This window comes from Podarcis filfolensis, assembly GCF_964270895.1.
Source record: "Podarcis filfolensis genome assembly, chromosome: 6".
Taxonomy (NCBI): domain Eukaryota; kingdom Metazoa; phylum Chordata; class Lepidosauria; order Squamata; family Lacertidae; genus Podarcis; species Podarcis filfolensis.
The window spans coordinates 98,368,634-98,377,533 of NC_139609.1; the positions used below are offsets into that span (position 1 = coordinate 98,368,634).

General features: G+C 49.4%; 1 long non-coding RNA gene across 1 annotated transcript; it reads right to left on the bottom strand.

The window, feature by feature from the left end:
- Window positions 1-3,920: 3,920 nt before the first annotated feature.
- LOC310764833 lies at window positions 3,921-8,842 on the bottom strand. The gene is made up of 3 exons (XR_014549250.1): window positions 8,517-8,842; window positions 6,807-6,880; window positions 3,921-4,074 (listed from the first exon to the last, which is right to left on the bottom strand). It is a non-coding gene; the product is annotated as an uncharacterized lncRNA (long non-coding RNA).
- Between the last annotated feature and the right edge of the window lie 58 nt (window positions 8,843-8,900).

Genomic DNA, 8,900 nt, shown 5'->3' on the forward strand with positions numbered 1-8,900 from the left:
GAGGAATGTTTGTCCAGCCAGCAGGTAAACTTCCTGTTTCCTTCTGGGCTGGGGCAGACTTCCTCTGCATGTGACTAGAGGGGGGCGTGGCCTCACCTGTGCAGGTAATGACAAAAGCACAGGGCAGGGCTGCCATCTCTCTCTCTTTGACTACATGCATCGAAGAAGCAACATCTGCTTAGCCAAAAATGCTCTCTGGGCTTCCAGAGAGGACAAAGGGACTGTCCCCTTATGAGATAGTTTCCAGGTATATATTACTTTTCTAAGCTAAGTCTGCCTTCTGGGATCCTTTTGTGAACAGAATGATGTGTGAGTAAACCTTTTTATACTTTTATAGAAGACTATGTCTTATCTTTTATGGGGAATAAGGGGGAAATACCAGAACAGTTATTATAGAGGTTTTAGCAAGCCGTAGCAACGCATCCGCTGTGAGTTTAAAAAGGGGGATGTTACTCTGCTAAATTGTGAACTTGTTAACACAAGTTGGAAAGGCTATAATCAGACAATATATCCTCTCCTGCATCCCTGAACATTCCCACAGGAAATGCAGGACAAAGAACCCTAGAGAGATTGGTGCTCATAACCCTAGCTAAGCAGATGACAAGGGTTTCCCTTACCTGGAGATGCCCAGATGGAGCCTTGGACCAAGGTACTCAATGACAGAGCCCCATCCCCTTGTTCCCATGTCATAATTATGGACCATCTCTTAGCTGTCAGTTCAGAGGCAACAGGCATCCCTCCTCGAGCAAAACTGCACTTGAGCAATGTAAGTAAATCCCCTTTTTCATTCATCTTACTAAAAATGCTTGGTTCATTCTCACAACAGGGGTGAAGAGGTATTTCTGCTTCTCTTTCTCCTTCTCCTTCTTTCTCTCCAGATACATAAAGGCTACCAGATATTTTGATCTATGAGACTCCAAAATCTTCCACAAACCACAGACAGTCAGTCTCTATCCCACTGCACCCCACCCTCCACCAAATTCAAAATCATCTCACCTTAGACAGGATTACGGCAATCTCGTGGGCATCCACCACAGCACTTCTGAATACCAGGGCAGGACCAGTCATCTCTACACCGTGCAATGCAGATTCCCACACCTGGATCCCGGGGGCATTGTCCAGGCTTCTCTGCAAAAGAGCAAAGCCCTCAGTGACCCTTAGGCTCCTTTCCAACCTGTCAGTTCTAGGGTTCTGTGGCTGAGAGATGCCTTTTGGCCAGAGAGACCCTCCCTGTGCAGCTGAAATGGAGTTCACTTTTGTCTGGAACCCAGAGGATCCCAGAAATCCTCAAGTGGGTTTCAGAAATGCACACTTTGCAATGCAGATTCCCACACCTCGATTTGGAGGGCATTGTTCAGGCTTCTCTGCAAAAGAGCAAAACCCTCAGTGACTCTTGGGCTCCCTTTCCAACCTGAAAGTTCTAGTCAACTGATGGTCTAGGCAGCAGACAAAGCCTGTCCATCATGTGTTGTGGTGGCCTTCTTCTCCTTGTGGGGCTCCTTGCCTCAACTGCCTCCTGCCTCCAGCCAGAATCCAAGTAAGCACTTCTGGGTATAGAGATTCTGCAATTCTTCATAAGTCACAATGACTTTGGTTCACGAAGAAGAGGAGCTTCCTATCCCACCCCACCCTCCGCAGAATAAATGGTCTCACCTCTGACAGGTTTAGCACAAGCTCGTGGGCAACTCCCGCAGCACTTCTGAGCTCCAGGGCATGACCAGTCATCCTTACACCGCACCACGCAGGGTCCAGCCATACCTGGCTGACTCCCAGGACATTGCCCAGGCTTCTCTGCAACAGAGCAGAATTCCAAGGTTGAGAGATGTCTTTGGCCAGAGAGGCTCTCTCTCTTCATATGGGATGGGGCTCCTTTCCATCCAGTAGCCAGAGGAGCCCAGGATTCCTAAGGTGGGCTTTGTTCTGCTCAGGGGTCTGAGGTGTCACACAAAACTAGACTTCCCAATGACACCACACCCCTGCTGCAGGGTGGTCCCTGCACTCTCAGCAGCTCAGGAGCAGAACAAGTCCTGCCTTTCGGAGCAGCAGGAAAGAAAATTGCTCCATCTTCTATGTGGTGGCCCTTCAAGTATTCAGATAGCTCTCCTACTTACTCTTAGTCGTCTCTTGTCCAGGCTAAGCAGACCCAATAAAAAACAATAAATCAGCAGCAGCAGCAGCAGCATCTGCCTAATTGTGCTGTGTCCTCACACAAGGGGCTCAGCCTCTTACCTGGATTTATGCAGACCCTGGAGCACATGCTTACGCCAAAGAATAAACGGACATAAATCGGACATCAAGAATCACAAGACAGAGAAACCAGTAGGAGAACACTTCAATCTCCCAGGACATTCTATACAAGATCTCAAAGTAGCTGTATTACTACAAAGGAATTTCAGAAATAGACTGGAAAGAGAAGCTGCTGAATTGCAACTCATTACCAAACTTAAAACCATGGAGAGACCTGGTCTGAACAAAGACATTGGATTCTTATCTCATTATACATGACAAAGCCATTTTTCACCTTCTCACCCCTTGCTTTTTCCTGTAAGACCTATTGCAGTCGTTAAGAGTCGTCAACAGGCTCATCACAGCTATCTGCCAACCACCCATTCCCACCACCCTTCTGAGTAATACCCCTCCCCACCTTCTCACTATATAGAAGGATCTGGCAACTTCTGTTTCAGTGTATCTGAAGAAGTGTGCATACACACGAAAGCTCATACCAAGAACTAACTTAGTTGGTCTTTAAGGTGCTACTGGAAGAAAAATTTTTTTGTTTTGACTATGGCAGACCAACATGGCTACCTATCTGTAACAGCGGTGTAGAATTAGTTGTGGCTTTTTGCATCCCAGCAACCAAAGATTGTGTATTTCTAGGAGGATCACAGCTCAGATGAAGAGTCTCCAAGTTTTACCCTCCCTCCCTCCCTCCTAGCAGAGGGATGGACATCTGGGCTGAAGCTGGATCAGTCTTTGCTGGGGCTGGCCAAGTTTCCCCACTGTGGCCACTCCTATCCCTTGGTGTTCTTTCCAGCTATGAAGTGGGCATCAGAGATTTCCTTCCTGCATCTGCTTTACCTATAAAGCCCTATGCGGCCTAGGACCCACGTACCTACGGGACCGCCTCTCCGGGTCTGCCCCGCGGAGGACCTTAAGGTCCACAAATAACAACACTTTGGAGGTCCCAAGACTCAAGGAGGTTAGATTGGTTTCAACTAGGGCCAGGGCCTTTTCAGCACTGGCCCCTACTTGGTGGAACGCTCTGTCACAAGAGACCAGGGCCCTGCGGGACTTGACATCTTTCCACAGAGCCTGCAAGACAGAGCTGTTCCTCCTGGCCTTTGGTTTGGACTCAGTCTGACCCTTATGTTTCCCTCCCCTTATGGTTTTGATGTATGGGCTACTATTAAAATGAGGCTGCATTTTAAACTGCATTTTAACCTCTATTTTAAATTGGTTTTTTCCCCCTTTCTTTTTCCCCTATTATGTTTTTACTGTGATTTTACTGGTGTTAGCTGCCCTGAGCCTGGCTCTGGCCAGGGAGGGCGGGGTATAAATAAAATTTATTATTATTATTATTTATTAGTCTGCTTCTGAGGGGAAAGGACTTCCTCCCGTAGTTTAGTGGGGAGTTTTCTCAGAGATGAGGGCTACTCTTGTCCCTTTGAGTATTTCTCAGGAGCGCTTGAAAGCCTTTGTGCCAGAAGAACAGTGAAGTCCTGGGGAATTGATAAAGCTAAGAATCTTAACAGCTGCTGAATGGCTGGATTCTGACCTCTCAGTTCTTGCTGAGCTCCGTGGTAAAGAGCGGACAAGCTCACAGGTCCCAGCTCTTTCCCATACACCCCACCTCCCTCTGATATAGGTGACATCCTACTGAAGGTGAGACTGTTGCACCCCAAGACCCCAGTCTGCTTCTGAGGGGAAAGGACTTCTTACCTTTTAGTGGAGTTTGGCAAGTGTGGCCACAGTTGTTGCTGCAGCACTTCAAGTCTCCAGGACATGAATCATCTCCAGAACATTCCTCCACACATAGTCCAAAGCCTTCTCGTGGGGGGCAGTATCCTGGCTTCCCTGGAACAGAACAACCACATGACTGCCTGGCAGTGGAGTGGGGGTCTTTTAAGTCAGCCCACTCTGGGCTCCAGGCTCCCTTATAGATTGGAATTGGAAGACATCCCCAATTCCAAGCCTCGGCAATGTAGGAACCACAGCTCAAGAACCTCTTGGAGACATCTGCTTTACTCTTGGGCTGCAGCATAAGGGCTGTGGGTGGGTATTGGAGAGGGATCTCCATCCCTTCCCCCTCCTCCCCAGCTGTCATTCACAGAATCCTAGAACTGTAGATGTGATGGCCTGGGATTCACACTCAGATGCTGACCTGAGGGATCCCAGCCTGCACAGGATTCCCTGCCTCCAGAACCAGCTGAGCCAGGGCTGGGGCATGAGCCTGAAGGGTCCTCACCTGTGCTGGATTCTCAGGTGCAGGCGTCAGCTGAGTCTGCTCTGGCTCCTGAGGTGATGGAGGACCCATTGCCTGCAGGTGCTCCACTCTCAGCCCCATCAGGGGAAGCTGAGGTTGCCTCTGGGTCCGGTAACCCTCCAGCCTCTCCTGAGCTGCAGAGGCTCAGGGCAGAGAGGCCGAGGGAACTAAGTTCCCACAGGAGGAGTGCTCACCTCCAGGCCAGGAGAGGCGAGTCAAGGGAGGATCGGGGCCGCCCTATGCCTCGGGGCAGATAAAAACCTGCCAGCCCCAGTCCCAAGTTGCGGGAACAACTTTGTTGGTTGCTAGTTCCTGCCTGAACCCTGTCCTGCTTTCCTGCCTGAGCTCCTGACCCGCCCTGGCTCCCTGCTTGTAAGCCTGTTCCTGACTTCACCCAACTCCCTGCCCTGCACCCAGCTTCAGCTACTACGGACTGCCTCCATGTTGCACCTTTGACCACGGACCAGAATTGGACCTTGCCTTTCGGGTAACCCATGGGACCAGCACAGTAGAGTTGGAAGGGACCGCCAAGGGGCATCTAGTCCAACTGCCTCCAATGCAGAAATCAGAACTAATGAATCCCTGAAAGATGTCTTCTGCTAAAAAGCCTCCAATTTCGATGATAAATTTTGGAAGAGTTCCCTGCACAATTTAGTGCTAGCCTACAAAAGCAAGCCCAGCTGTGGGATTGTAAAGCCACTGGTGGAGGAGCAGGCAGAGGCTGGAGAAAGTGTCCATTCACCAACCTGGGCACCCCCTGAGGAGCTCGCCAAAGTTGCCATACCAGAAATTGGGTGTGGAGGGGGTAAAATGTACAGGTAAAGGGGCCCCTGACCATTAGGTCCAGTCGTGACTGACTCTGGGGTTGCGGCGCTCATCTTGCTTTGCTGGCCGAGGGAGATGGCATACAGCTTCTGCGTCATGTGGCCAGCATGACTAAGCCGCTTCTGGCGAACCAGAGCAGCGCACGGAAACGCCGTTTACCTTCCGGCCAGAGCGGTACCTATTGATCTACTTGCACTTTGAGGTGCTTTCGAACTGCTAGGTTGGCAGGAGCAGGGACTGAGCAACGGGAGCCCACCCCGTTGTGGGGATTCGAACTGCCGACCTTCTGATTGGCAAGTCCTAGGCTCTGTGGTTTAACCCACAGCGCCACCCGCGTCTCATGGAGGGGGTAGCTGCCTGCTGAATAGGACACAGGTGTTGGAAGCCTCTGTCCAACCTTGATGCCTGCTTCCTCTCATTTCAACAGAGCTCTATGGTTTGTTGCAGCTGCTGTCAATCAAAACAAGAGCCATAAAGTGTGGGGGGTCCATAGTAGAGCCCCCTTAAACACTCCCAGACAGACAGCCCTCCATGGCTCAGAAATGCCTGCTCCTCTGGAGGATCTGAACTCCGCACACAGAGCAGCAGCAGCAGCAGAAGAGCAGACATGTAGAGAGAGCCTTGCTCAGGTAGAAAGGGCTCCATCTTTCAGGCAGGGTCCAAAGGGGGTCACATACCTTGGCCAGAGGCAGAGGGCACCACGGCACAGAGAGAGAGGAGCCCCGCGAGGAGGAAGATGAGAGCACCAGGCCTCATGGCTAGGCAGGTCACTGTGCCCTCCAGCCTCCAGCCAGGTGGTTTTTATAATTCCCCAATGCAGCAGGAGCCCCACCCAGACCAGAGAGGAGACAATGAGGAAAGGTGGTGCTGGCAAATGTTCCCGCATTGCACAAGAAACTATGAGGAGAATGTAAAGGTCGCTGTCCCTCGGAAAGCTAAGATCAAAGGGGCCACTTCACATTGCGTTCTCCATTTGCAATCCAATTTCCAAGAAAGTGTCTCAGGGGTCAATGCTCCTTTTGCAAAACAAATGTCATTGTGCAGAAGAAGTGGGAAGATGTTGGGGAAATGGGAGAGGGCTTTTGCACGCCCTGGGTATGGCTCCATCTGGGCTCTGGTATTATAAACCAGCGGCTGAGAGGCTGGAGGGCGCTCCATCCTGCCTAACCATGAAGTCTGGTGGCCTCCTCGTCTCCCTCCTCCTTGGGCTCTTCACTCTCTGTGCCCTGATTCCCTCTGCCAAGATAGGTCATCCCTTTTGGACCCTTCCCTTTCCTCCAAGGGCAAGACTATCTGGACAGTTCTAGTTCCCACATGGGCGGTGGTTCTTCTGGACCTTTTCGTGCTCTAACGCCTCTGAGATGTTCAGGAGAGAGAAGAACAGGAGGGTTTCTGTCATGGAGGTCTGGCAAGTGACTTTCCCAAGAGTGTTTAAACAGTGGCTTTAGCGGTGATTCCAGCATTGGTGGAGGTTGGATTAGATGAGCCTTGGGGTTACCTTCAAGCTCTACTTTTCCATGATGCTATCCTATTGTCAAGGAGTTGTCAGGCGAGCTCAGGTCATCCACAGGGCTGGAAAGAACGTGAGGCATGAAATGCAATTAGCTTTTATTCACAGAAAGCAACAACACAACCGAGTCACTCTGGCTCGACTTAGCTTGAGCATAGCTGTCAACATTTCCCTTTTTTAAATTCCCTTTTTCCGAATAGGATTCCTTGCAAGAAAAGGAAACCATTTGGAAAGAAAGGAAAGTGGCTCACATAGGCTGATTTGTTAATGGACCAAGAAGGAAAATGGAAATTAAGAGATTATGAGGAAATAAAAGACCATTTTCAGAATTGGTTACACTATCGGCAATTATACGAGATATATAAAGAAGACAATAAGAAAGGATTCAGTTATACGACATCAAGATTTCAAAAAGAAGTTGTGGAAAGGAAAGGAAAGTTGCTGAAAGGTGCATGTAGTATTCTGCTAGAATGGGAAACAAAAGATGAGGAGGTGAAATCAGTCATGATTAAATGGGCACAAGACATAGGTCATAATATAGAATCATAGAATCATAGAATCATAGAGTTGGAAGAGACCACAAGGGCCATTGAGTCCAACCCCCTGCCAAGCAGGAAACACCATCAGAGCACTCCTGACATATGGTTGTCAAGCCTCTGCTTAAAGACCTCCAAAGAAGGAGACTCCACCACACTCCTTGGCAGCAAATTCCACTGTCGAACAGCTCTTACTGTCAGGAAGTTCTTCCTAATGTTTAGGTGGAATCTTCTTTCTTGTAGTTTGGATCCATTGCTCCGTGTCCGCTTCTCTGGAGCAGCAGAAAACAACCTTTCTCCCTCCTCTATGTGACATCCTTTTATATATTTGAACATGGCTATCATATCACCCCTTAACCTCCTCTTCTCCAGGCTAAACATGCCCAGCTCCCTTAGCCGTTCCTCATAAGGCATCGTTTCCACGCCTTTGACTTCCAAGAATCCTGAATGTGCCTATCTGCCAAAGGTGTGCACAGACCCTGGGGGTCTCTGGCGGAGCTAGCTGCTCGGGGGCTGGAGCGTTGGGGGTGGAGTGAGCCGCCCATGGTGGACATTTGGCGCCCCCCCCAAACTCCCAAGACTCCCCTGAGCTGTCAAAATGAAGGGGAAAGTTTATTGACCTTATGCTGCTTTCAACCTGCTCTTATCCTATGAGCATTTGTCAATAGACGTCTTTATTTGCTTACTGGATCTAAAATTAATTGGGGGAGGGGGAGTGATATTGGATGAGCAGTAGGAAAAAGGCATCTAGAGCAGTGGTTCCCAACCTTTTTTTTTGGCCATGCCCCACCTAAGCATCTCTAAAATCTTGATGCCCCACCCCCGACATATACCGGTAATTCTTATTATTCAAAAAGTGAGCTCCTATTCAAGTGGAGGAAGCCTAAAAGGCCATTAACTTCGTCTAACTCATCTTCGAATTGCGCCCCCCCCCCAAAAAAAAATTCAAATTACCCCACATTGGGAACCACAGATCCAGAATAACGTTGTGAGGAAGCAATTAGCTGGGACATGAAAAGATATGGAAGGGACTAGCTTTCGCAGATTGCATTGCAAGAAAAACACAATGGGCAACATATTCCCTTCTACTCCCCCCCCCCCATTCAACAATACATGCAAAGATGGAGCATTCCTTGAGGACTTCCTTCCTAGACAGTCTCACCTTTGGGCTCGATCTGGGTCCTGTTTGACTCCACTTTCAAAGTGTCCTGCTCACCTTCCGCTTTGCCAGGCACATCTGACTCTTTAATAAGCTGGGATGTTTCTCTGTCACTGTTATGGCTGACATCATAATGCTATTGGGCTGCTTAGCTTAAATGGAAAGGGGATGGGGGCTGGAAGATGGAAGGCCATGACAGCATCCCTGGCCAGCCAACTTTGGCTTAAAAACCTCCAGTGAAGGAGAGTCCACCATATTCGGATAGAGTCTGTTCTACTGTCAAACAAGTCTTACTGTCAGAAAGTCCTTCCTAATGTTTAGTTGAGACCCCCTTTGTTTTGACTTCAACCCATTGGTGTGGGTCCTCCCCTCTCCTTTTTCGAGACC